The sequence below is a fragment of the Hypanus sabinus genome (assembly GCF_030144855.1).
Source record: "Hypanus sabinus isolate sHypSab1 chromosome 24 unlocalized genomic scaffold, sHypSab1.hap1 SUPER_24_unloc_17, whole genome shotgun sequence".
Classification (NCBI taxonomy): Eukaryota; Metazoa; Chordata; class Chondrichthyes; order Myliobatiformes; family Dasyatidae; genus Hypanus; species Hypanus sabinus.
Window position 1 is genome coordinate 174,510 of NW_026778930.1, and position 10,977 is coordinate 185,486.

Sequence of the window (10,977 nt, forward strand, 5' to 3'; positions counted from 1 at the left end):
GCAGCAGCTCCCTGACATTCTGTCTGAGAGAAGGGAGCCCCAGAGGGAGAAGAAGCAGCAGCTCCCTGATATTCTGTCAGAGAGAAGGGAGTTCCAGACAAATAAGAAGCAGCAGCTCCCTGATATTCTGTCAGAGAGAAGGGAGTTCCAGACAGAGACGAAGCAGCAGCTCCCTCATATTCAGTCAGAGAGAAGGGACTTCCAGACAGAGATGAAGCAGCAGCTCCCTGATAATCTGTGAGAGACAAGGGAGTTCCAGACAGAGATGAAGCAGCAACTCCCTGATATTCTGTCAGAGAGAAGGGAGTCCCAGACAGAGATGAAGCAGCAGCTCCCTGACATTCTGTCAGAGAGAAGGGAGTCCCAGACAGAGATGAAGCAGCAGCTCCCTGATATTCTGTCAGAGAGAAGGGAGTCCCAGACAGAGATGAAGCAGCAGCTCCCTGACATTCTGTCAGAAAGAAGTGACTTCCAGACAGAGATGAAGCAGCAGCTCCCTGAGATTCAGTCAGAGAGAAGGGAGTCCCAGACAGAGATGAAGCAGCAGCTCCCTGAGATTCAGTCAGAGAGAACCGAGTCCCAGACAGAGATGAAGCAGCAGCTCCCTGATAGTCTGTCAGAGAGAAGGGAGTCCCAGACAGAGATGAAGCAGCAGCTCCCTGATAATCTGTCTGAGAGAAGGGAGTTCCAGACAGAGATGAAGCAGCAGCTCCCTGATATTCTGTCAGAGAGAAGGGAGTTCCAGACAGAGATGAAGCAGCAGCTCCCTGATAATCTGTCAGAGAGAAGGGAGTTCCAGACAGAGATGAAGCAGCAGCTCCCTGATAATCTGTCAGAGAGAAGGGAGTTCCAGACAGAGATGAAGCAGCAGCTCCCTGATATTCTGTCAGAGAGAAGGGAGTTCCCGACAGAGATGAAGCAGTAGCTCCCTAACCTTCAGTCAGAGAGAAGGGAGTTCCAGACAGAGATGAAGCAGCAACTCCCTGATATTCTGTCAGAGAGAAGGGAGTCCCAGACAGAGATGAAGCAGCAGCTCCCTGACATTCTGTCAGAGAGAAGGGAGTCCCAGACAGAGATGAAGCAGCAGCTCCCTGATATTCTGTCAGAGAGAAGGGAGTCCCAGACAGAGATGAAGCAGCAGCTCCCTGACATTCTGTCAGAAAGAAGGGACTTCCAGACAGAGATGAAGCAGCAGCTCCCTGATATTCTGTCAGAGAGAAGGGAGTTCCAGACAGAGATGAAGCAGTAGCTCCCTGATAATCTGTCAGAGAGAAGGGTGTTCCAGACAGAGATGAAGCAGCAGCTCCCTGATATTCAGTCAGACAGAAGGGAGTCCCAGACAGAGATGAAGCAGCAGCTCCCTGATGTTCTGTCAGAGAGAAGGGAGTCGCAGACAGTGATGAAGCAGCAGCTCCCTGATGTTCTGTCAGAGAGAAGGGAGTTCCAGACAGAGATGAAGCAGCAGCTCGCTGACATTCTGTCTGAGAGAAGGGAGTGCCAGACAGAGATGAAGCAGCAGCTCCCTGACGTTCTGTCAGAGAGAAGGGAGTTCCGGACAGAGATGCAGCAGCAGCTCCCTGATATTCTGTCAGAGAGAAGGGTGTTCCAGACAGAGATGAAGCAGCAGCTCCCTGTTATTCTGTCAGAGAGCGTGGAGTCCCAGACAGAGATGAAGCAGCAGCTCCCTGACATTCTGTCAGAGAGAAGGTAGTTCCAGACAGAGATGAAGAAGCAGCTCCCTGATCTTCAGTCAGAGAGAAGGGAGTCCCAAACAGAGATGAAGCAGCAGCACCCTGATCTTCAGTCAGAGAGAAGGGAGTCCCAGACAGAGACGAAGCAGCAGCTCCCTCATATTCAGTCATAGAGAAGGGACTTCCAGACAGAGATGAAGCAGCAGCTCCCTGATAATCTGTGAGAGACAAGGGAGTTCCAGACAGAGATGAAGCAGCAACTCCCTGATATTCTGTCAGAGAGAAGGGAGTCCCAGACAGAGATGAAGCAGCAGCTCCCTGACATTCTGTCAGAGAGAAGGGAGTCCCAGACAGAGATGAAGCAGCAGCTCCCTGATATTCTGTCAGAGAGAAGGGAGTCCCAGACAGAGATGAAGCAGCAGCTCCCTGACATTCTGTCAGAAAGAAGGGACTTCCAGACAGAGATGAAGCAGCAGCTCCCTGAGATTCAGTCAGAGAGAAGGGAGTCCCAGACAGAGATGAAGCAGCAGCTCCCTGAGACTCAGTCAGAGAGAACCGAGTCCCAGACAGAGATGAAGCAGCAGCTCCCTGATAGTCTGTCAGAGAGAAGGGAGTTCCAGACAGAGATGAAGCAGCAGCTCCCTGAGATTCAGTCAGAGAGAAGGGAGTACCAGACAGAGATGAAGCATCAGCTCCCTGATAACCTGTCAGACAGAAGTGTATTCCAGACAGAGATGAAGCAGCTGCTCCCTGATATTCTGTCAGAGAGAAGGGAGTCCCAGACAGAGATGAAGCAGCAGCTGCTTGATATTCAGTCAGAGAGAAGGGTGTTACAGACAGAAATGAAGCAGCAGCTCCCTGATATTCTGTCAGAGAGAAGGGAGTTCCAGACAGAGCTGAAGATGCAGCTCCCTGATATTCCGTCAGTGAGAAGGGAGTCCCAGACAGAGATGAAGTAGCAGCTCCCTGATATTCTGTCAGAGAGAAGGGAGTCCCAGACAGAGATGAAGCAGCGGCTCCCTGATCTTCAGTCAGAGAGAAGGGAGTCCCAGACAGAGATGAAGCAGCAGCTCCCTGATCTTCAGTCAGAGAGAAGGGAGTCCCAGACAGAGATGAAGCAGCAGCTCCCTGTTATTCTGTCAGAGAGAAGGGAGTCCCAGACAGAGATGAAGCAGCAGCTCCCTGACATTCTGTCAGAGAGAAGGGAGTTCCAGACAGAGATGAAGCAGCAGCTCCCTGAAATTCTGTCAGAGAGAAGGGAGTTCCAGACAGAGATGAAGCAGCAGCTCCCTGACATTCTGTCTGAGAGAAGGGAGCCCCAGAGGGAGAAGAAGCAGCAGCTCCCTGATATTCTGTCAGAGAGAAGGGAGTTCCAGACAAATAAGAAGCAGCAGCTCCCTGATATTCTGTCAGAGAGAAGGGAGTTCCAGACGGAGACGAAGCAGCAGCTCCCTCATATTCAGTCAGAGAGAAGGGACTTCCAGACAGAGATGAAGCAGCAGCTCCCTGATAATCTGTGAGAGACAAGGGAGTTCCAGACAGAGATGAAGCAGCAACTCCCTGATATTCTGTCAGAGAGAAGGGAGTCCCAGACAGAGATGAAGCAGCAGCTCCCTGACATTCTGTCAGAGAGAAGGGAGTCCCAGACAGAGATGAAGCAGCAGCTCCCTGATAGTCTGTCAGAGAGAAGGGAGTCCCAGACAGAGATGAAGCAGCAGCTCCCTGATAATCTGTCTGAGAGAAGGGAGTTCCAGACAGAGATGAAGCAGCAGCTCCCTGATATTCTGTCAGAGAGAAGGGAGTTCCAGACAGAGATGAAGCAGCAGCTCCCTGATAATCTGTCAGAGAGAAGGGAGTTCCAGACAGAGATGAAGCAGCAGCTCCCTGATAATCTGTCAGAGAGAAGGGAGTTCCAGACAGAGATGAAGCAGCAGCTCCCTGATATTCTGTCAGAGAGAAGGGAGTCCCAGACAGAGATGAAGCAGCAGCTCCCTGATATTCAGTCAGAGAGAAGGGTGTTCCAGACAGAGATGAAGCAGTAGCTCCCTAACCTTCAGTCAGAGAGAAGGGAGTTCCAGACAGAGATGAAGCAGCAGCTCCCTGATGTTCAGTCAGAGAGAAGGGAGTTCCAGACAGAGATGAAGCAGCAGCTCCCTGATATTCTGTCAGAGAGAAGGGAGTTCCAGACAGAGATGAAGCAGTAGCTCCCTGATAATCTGTCAGAGAGAAGGGTGTTCCAGACAGAGATGAAGCAGCAGCTCCCTGATAATCTGTCTGAGAGAAGGGAGTTCCAGACAGAGATGAAGCAGCAGCTCCCTGATATTCTGTCAGAGAGAAGGGAGTTCCAGACAGAGATGAAGCAGCAGCTCCCTGATAATCTGTCAGAGAGAAGGGAGTTCCAGACAGAGATGAAGCAGCAGCTCCCTGATAATCTGTCAGAGAGAAGGGAGTTCCAGACAGAGATGAAGCAGCAGCTCCCTGATATTCTGTCAGAGAGAAGGGAGTCCCAGACAGAGATGAAGCAGCAGCTCCCTGATATTCAGTCAGAGAGAAGGGTGTTCCAGACAGAGATGAAGCAGTAGCTCCCTAACCTTCAGTCAGAGAGAAGGGAGTTCCAGACAGAGATGAAGCAGCAGCTCCCTGATGTTCAGTCAGAGAGAAGGGAGTTCCAGACAGAGATGAAGCAGCAGCTCCCTGATATTCTGTCAGAGAGAAGGGAGTTCCAGACAGAGATGAAGCAGTAGCTCCCTGATAATCTGTCAGAGAGAAGGGTGTTCCAGACAGAGATGAAGCAGCAGCTCCCTGATAATCTGTCAGAGAGAAGGGTGTTCCAGACAGAGATGAAGCAGCAGCTCCCTGATATTCAGTCAGAGAGAAGGGAGTCCCAGACAGAGATGAAGCAGCAGCTCCCTGATATTCTGTCAGAGAGAAGGGAGTCCCAGACAGAGATAAAGCAGCAGCTCCCTGATATTCTGTCAGAGAGTAGGGAGTTCCAGACAGACATGAAGCAGCAGCTCCCTGATAATCTGTCAGAGAGAAGGATGTTCCAGACAGAGATAAAGCAGCAGCTCCCTGATATTCTGTCAGAGAGAAGTGAGTTCCAGACAGAGATGAAGCAGCAGCTCCCTGACATTCTGTCAGAGAGAAGGGAGTCCCAGACAGAGATAAAGCAGCAGCTCCCTGATATTCTGTCAGAGATTAGGGAGTTCTAGACAGAGATGAAGCAGCAGCTCCCTGATATTCTGTCAGAGAGAAGGGAGTTCCAGACAGAGATGAAGCAGCAGCTCCCTGATAATCTGTCAGAGAGAAGGGAGTTCCAGACAGAGATGAAGCAGCAGCTCCCTGATAGTCTGTCAGAGAGAAGGGAGTCCCAGACAGAGATGAAGCAGCAGCTCCCTGATAATCTGTCTGAGAGAAGGGAGTTCCAGACAGAGATGAAGCAGCAGCTCCCTGATATTCTGTCAGAGAGAAGGGAGTTCCAGACAGAGATGAAGCAGCAGCTCCCTGATAATCTGTCAGAGAGAAGGGAGTTCCAGACAGAGATGAAGCAGCAGCTCCCTGATAATCTGTCAGAGAGAAGGGAGTTCCAGACAGAGATGAAGCAGCAGCTCCCTGATATTCTGTCAGAGAGAAGGGAGTTCCAGACAGAGATGAAGCAGTAGCTCCCTAACCTTCAGTCAGAGAGAAGGGAGTTCCAGACAGAGATGAAGCAGCAGCTCCCTGATGTTCAGTCAGAGAGAAGGGAGTTCCAGACAGAGATGAAGCAGCAGCTCCCTGATATTCTGTCAGAGAGAAGGGAGTTCCAGACAGAGATGAAGCAGTAGCTCCCTGATAATCTGTCAGAGAGAAGGGTGTTCCAGACAGAGATGAAGCAGCAGCTCCCTGATATTCAGTCAGAGAGAAGGGAGTCCCAGACAGAGATGAAGCAGCAGCTCCCTGATATTCTGTCAGAGAGAAGGGAGTCCCAGACAGAGATAAAGCAGCAGCTCCCTGATATTCTGTCAGAGAGTAGGGAGTTCCAGACAGACATGAAGCAGCAGCTCCCTGATAATCTGTCAGAGAGAAGGATGTTCCAGACAGAGATAAAGCAGCAGCTCCCTGATATTCTGTCAGAGAGAAGGGAGTTCCAGACAGAGATGAAGCAGCAGCTCCCTGACATTCTGTCAGAGAGAAGGGAGTCCCAGACAGAGATAAAGCAGCAGCTCCCTGATATTCTTTCAGAGATTAGGGAGTTCTAGACAGAGATGAAGCAGCAGCTCCCTGATATTCTGTCAGAGAGAAGGGAGTTCCAGACAGAGATGAAGCAGCAGCTCCCTGATAATCTGTCAGAGAGAAGGGAGTTCCAGACAGAGATGAAGCAGCAGCTCCCTGATATTCTGTCAGAGAGAAGGGAGTTCCAGAGAGATGAAGCAGCAGCTCCCTGACATTCTGTCAGAAAGAAGGGACTTCCAGACAGAGATGAAGCAGCAGCTCCCTGAGATTCAGTCAGAGAGAAGGGAGTCCCAGACAGAGATGAAGCAGCAGCTCCCTGATAATCTGTCAGACAGAAGTGTATTCCAGACAGAGATGAAGCAGCTGCTCCCTGATATTCTGTCAGAGAGAAGGGAGTCCCAGACAGAGATGAAGCAGCAGCTGCTTGATATTCAGTCAGAGAGAAGGGTGTTACAGACAGAAATGAAGCAGCAGCTCCCTGATATTCTGTCAGAGAGAAGGGAGTTCCAGACAGAGCTGAAGATGCAGCTCCCTGATATTCCGTCAGTGAGAAGGGAGTCCCAGACAGAGATGAAGTAGCAGCTCCCTGATATTCAGACAGAGAGAAGGGAGTCCCAGACAGAGATGAAGCAGCGGCTCCCTGATCTTCAGTCAGAGAGAAGGGAGTCCCAGACAGAGATGAAGCAGCAGCTCCCTGATCTTCAGTCAGAGAGAAGGGAGTCCCAGACAGAGATGAAGCAGCAGCTCCCTGTTATTCTGTCAGAGAGAAGGGAGTCCCAGACAGAGATGAAGCAGCAGCTCCCTGACATTCTGTCAGAGAGAAGGGAGTTCCAGACAGAGATGAAGCAGCAGCTCCCTGAAATTCTGTCAGAGAGAAGGGAGTTCCAGACAGAGATGAAGCAGCAGCTCCCTGACATTCTGTCTGAGAGAAGGGAGCCCCAGAGGGAGAAGAAGCAGCAGCTCCCTGATATTCTGTCAGAGAGAAGGGAGTTCCAGACAAATAAGAAGCAGCAGCTCCCTGATATTCTGTCAGAGAGAAGGGAGTTCCAGACAGAGACGAAGCAGCAGCTCCCTCATATTCAGTCAGAGAGAAGGGACTTCCAGACAGAGATGAAGCAGCAGCTCCCTGATAATCTGTGAGAGACAAGGGAGTTCCAGACAGAGATGAAGCAGCAACTCCCTGATATTCTGTCAGAGAGAAGGGAGTCCCAGACAGAGATGAAGCAGCAGCTCCCTGACATTCTGTCAGAGAGAAGGGAGTCCCAGACAGAGATGAAGCAGCAGCTCCCTGATATTCTGTCAGAGAGAAGGGAGTCCCAGACAGAGATGAAGCAGCAGCTCCCTGACATTCTGTCAGAAAGAAGGGACTTCCAGACAGAGATGAAGCAGCAGCTCCCTGAGATTCAGTCAGAGAGAAGGGAGTCCCAGACAGAGATGAAGCAGCAGCTCCCTGAGATTCAGTCAGAGAGAACCGAGTCCCAGACAGAGATGAAGCAGCAGCTCCCTGATAGTCTGTCAGAGAGAAGGGAGTCCCAGACAGAGATGAAGCAGCAGCTCCCTGATAATCTGTCTGAGAGAAGGGAGTTCCAGACAGAGATGAAGCAGCAGCTCCCTGATATTCTGTCAGAGAGAAGGGAGTTCCAGACAGAGATGAAGCAGCAGCTCCCTGATAATCTGTCAGAGAGAAGGGAGTTCCAGACAGAGATGAAGCAGCAGCTCCCTGATAATCTGTCAGAGAGAAGGGAGTTCCAGACAGAGATGAAGCAGCAGCTCCCTGATATTCTGTCAGAGAGAAGGGAGTTCCAGACAGAGATGAAGCAGTAGCTCCCTAACCTTCAGTCAGAGAGAAGGGAGTTCCAGACAGAGATGAAGCAGCAGCTCCCTGATATTCTGTCAGAGAGAAGGGAGTTCCAGACAGAGATGAAGCAGTAGCTCCCTGATAATCTGTCAGAGAGAAGGGTGTTCCAGACAGAGATGAAGCAGCAGCTCCCTGATATTCAGTCAGACAGAAGGGAGTCCCAGACAGAGATGAAGCAGCAGCTCCCTGATGTTCTGTCAGAGAGAAGGGAGTCGCAGACAGTGATGAAGCAGCAGCTCCCTGATGTTCAGTCAGAGAGAAGGGAGTTCCAGACAGAGATGAAGCAGCAGCTCCCTGATATTCTGTCAGAGAGAAGGGAGTTCCAGACAGAGATGAAGCAGTAGCTCCCTGATAATCTGTCAGAGAGAAGGGTGTTCCAGACAGAGATGAAGCAGCAGCTCCCTGATAATCTGTCAGAGAGAAGGGAGTTCCAGACAGAGATGAAGCAGCAGCTCCCTGATAATCTGTCAGAGAGAAGGGAGTTCCAGACAGAGATGAAGCAGCAGCTCCCTGATATTCTGTCAGAGAGAAGGGAGTTCCAGACAGAGATGAAGCAGTAGCTCCCTAACCTTCAGTCAGAGAGAAGGGAGTTCCAGACAGAGATGAAGCAGCAGCTCCCTGATATTCTGTCAGAGAGAAGGGAGTTCCAGACAGAGATGAAGCAGTAGCTCCCTGATAATCTGTCAGAGAGAAGGGTGTTCCAGACAGAGATGAAGCAGCAGCTCCCTGATATTCAGTCAGACAGAAGGGAGTCCCAGACAGAGATGAAGCAGCAGCTCCCTGATGTTCTGTCAGAGAGAAGGGAGTCGCAGACAGTGATGAAGCAGCAGCTCCCTGATGTTCAGTCAGAGAGAAGGGAGTTCCAGACAGAGATGAAGCAGCAGCTCCCTGATAATCTGTCAGAGAGAAGGGAGTTCCAGACAGAGATGAAGCAGCAGCTCCCTGATATTCAGTCAGACCGAAGGGAGTTCCAGACAGAGATGAAGCAGCAGCTCCCTGATATTCTGTCAGAGAGAAGGGAGTTCCAGACAGAGATGAAGCAGTAGCTCCCTGATAATCTGTCAGAGAGAAGGGAGTTCCAGACAGAGATGAAGCAGCAGCTCCCTGATATTCAGTCAGACCGAAGGGAGTTCCAGACAGAGATGAAGCAGCAGCTCCCTGATATTCTGTCAGAGAGAAGGGAGTTCCAGACAGAGATGAAGCAGTAGCTCCCTGATAATCTGTCAGAGAGAAGGGTGTTCCAGACAGAGATGAAGCAGCAGCTCCCTGATATTCAGTCAGACAGAAGGGAGTCCCAGACAGAGATGAAGCAGCAGCTCCCTGATGTTCTGTCAGAGAGAAGGGAGTCGCAGACAGTGATGAAGCAGTAGCTCCCTGATAATCTGTCAGAGAGAAGGGTGTTCCAGACAGAGATGAAGCAGCAGCTCGCTGACATTCTGTCTGAGAGAAGGGAGTGCCAGACAGAGATGAAGCAGCAGCTCCCTGACGTTCTGTCAGAGAGAAGGGAGTTCCGGACAGAGATGCAGCAGCAGCTCCCTGATATTCTGTCAGAGAGAAGGGTGTTCCAGACAGAGATGAAGCAGCAGCTCCCTGTTATTCTGTCAGAGAGCGTGGAGTCCCAGACAGAGATGAAGCAGCAGCTCCCTGACATTCTGTCAGAGAGAAGGTAGTTCCAGACAGAGATGAAGAAGCAGCTCCCTGATCTTCAGTCAGAGAGAAGGGAGTCCCAAACAGAGATGAAGCAGCAGCACCCTGATCTTCAGTCAGAGGGAAGGGAGTCCCAGACAGAGACGAAGCAGCAGCTCCCTCATATTCAGTCATAGAGAAGGGACTTCCAGACAGAGATGAAGCAGCAGCTCCCTGATAATCTGTGAGAGACAAGGGAGTTCCAGACAGAGATGAAGCAGCAACTCCCTGATATTCTGTCAGAGAGAAGGGAGTCCCAGACAGAGATGAAGCAGCAGCTCCCTGACATTCTGTCAGAGAGAAGGGAGTCCCAGACAGAGATGAAGCAGCAGCTCCCTGATATTCTGTCAGAGAGAAGGGAGTCCCAGACAGAGATGAAGCAGCAGCTCCCTGACATTCTGTCAGAAAGAAGGGACTTCCAGACAGAGATGAAGCAGCAGCTCCCTGAGATTCAGTCAGAGAGAAGGGAGTCCCAGACAGAGATGAAGCAGCAGCTCCCTGAGATTCAGTCAGAGAGAACCGAGTCCCAGACAGAGATGAAGCAGCAGCTCCCTGATAGTCTGTCAGAGAGAAGGGAGTTCCAGACAGAGATGAAGCAGCAGCTCCCTGAGATTCAGTCAGAGAGAAGGGAGTCCCAGACAGAGATGAAGCATCAGCTCCCTGATAACCTGTCAGACAGAAGTGTATTCCAGACAGAGATGAAGCAGCTGCTCCCTGATATTCTGTCAGAGAGAAGGGAGTCCCAGACAGAGATGAAGCAGCAGCTGCTTGATATTCAGTCAGAGAGAAGGGTGTTACAGACAGAAATGAAGCAGCAGCTCCCTGATATTCTGTCAGAGAGAAGGGAGTTCCAGACAGAGCTGAAGATGCAGCTCCCTGATATTCCGTCAGTGAGAAGGGAGTCCCAGACAGAGATGAAGTAGCAGCTCCCTGATATTCTGTCAGAGAGAAGGGAGTCCCAGACAGAGATGAAGCAGCGGCTCCCTGATCTTCAGTCAGAGAGAAGGGAGTCCCAGACAGAGATGAAGCAGCAGCTCCCTGATCTTCAGTCAGAGAGAAGGGAGTCCCAGACAGAGATGAAGCAGCAGCTCCCTGTTATTCTGTCAGAGAGAAGGGAGTCCCAGACAGAGATGAAGCAGCAGCTCCCTGACATTCTGTCAGAGAGAAGGGAGTTCCAGACAGAGATGAAGCAGCAGCTCCCTGAAATTCTGTCAGAGAGAAGGGAGTTCCAGACAGAGATGAAGCAGCAGCTCCCTGACATTCTGTCTGAGAGAAGGGAGCCCCAGAGGGAGAAGAAGCAGCAGCTCCCTGATATTCTGTCAGAGAGAAGGGAGTTCCAGACAAATAAGAAGCAGCAGCTCCCTGATATTCTGTCAGAGAGAAGGGAGTTCCAGACGGAGACGAAGCAGCAGCTCCCTCATATTCAGTCAGAGAGAAGGGACTTCCAGACAGAGATGAAGCAGCAGCTCCCTGATAATCTGTGAGAGACAAGGGAGTTCCAGACAGAGATGAAGCAGCAACTCCCTGATA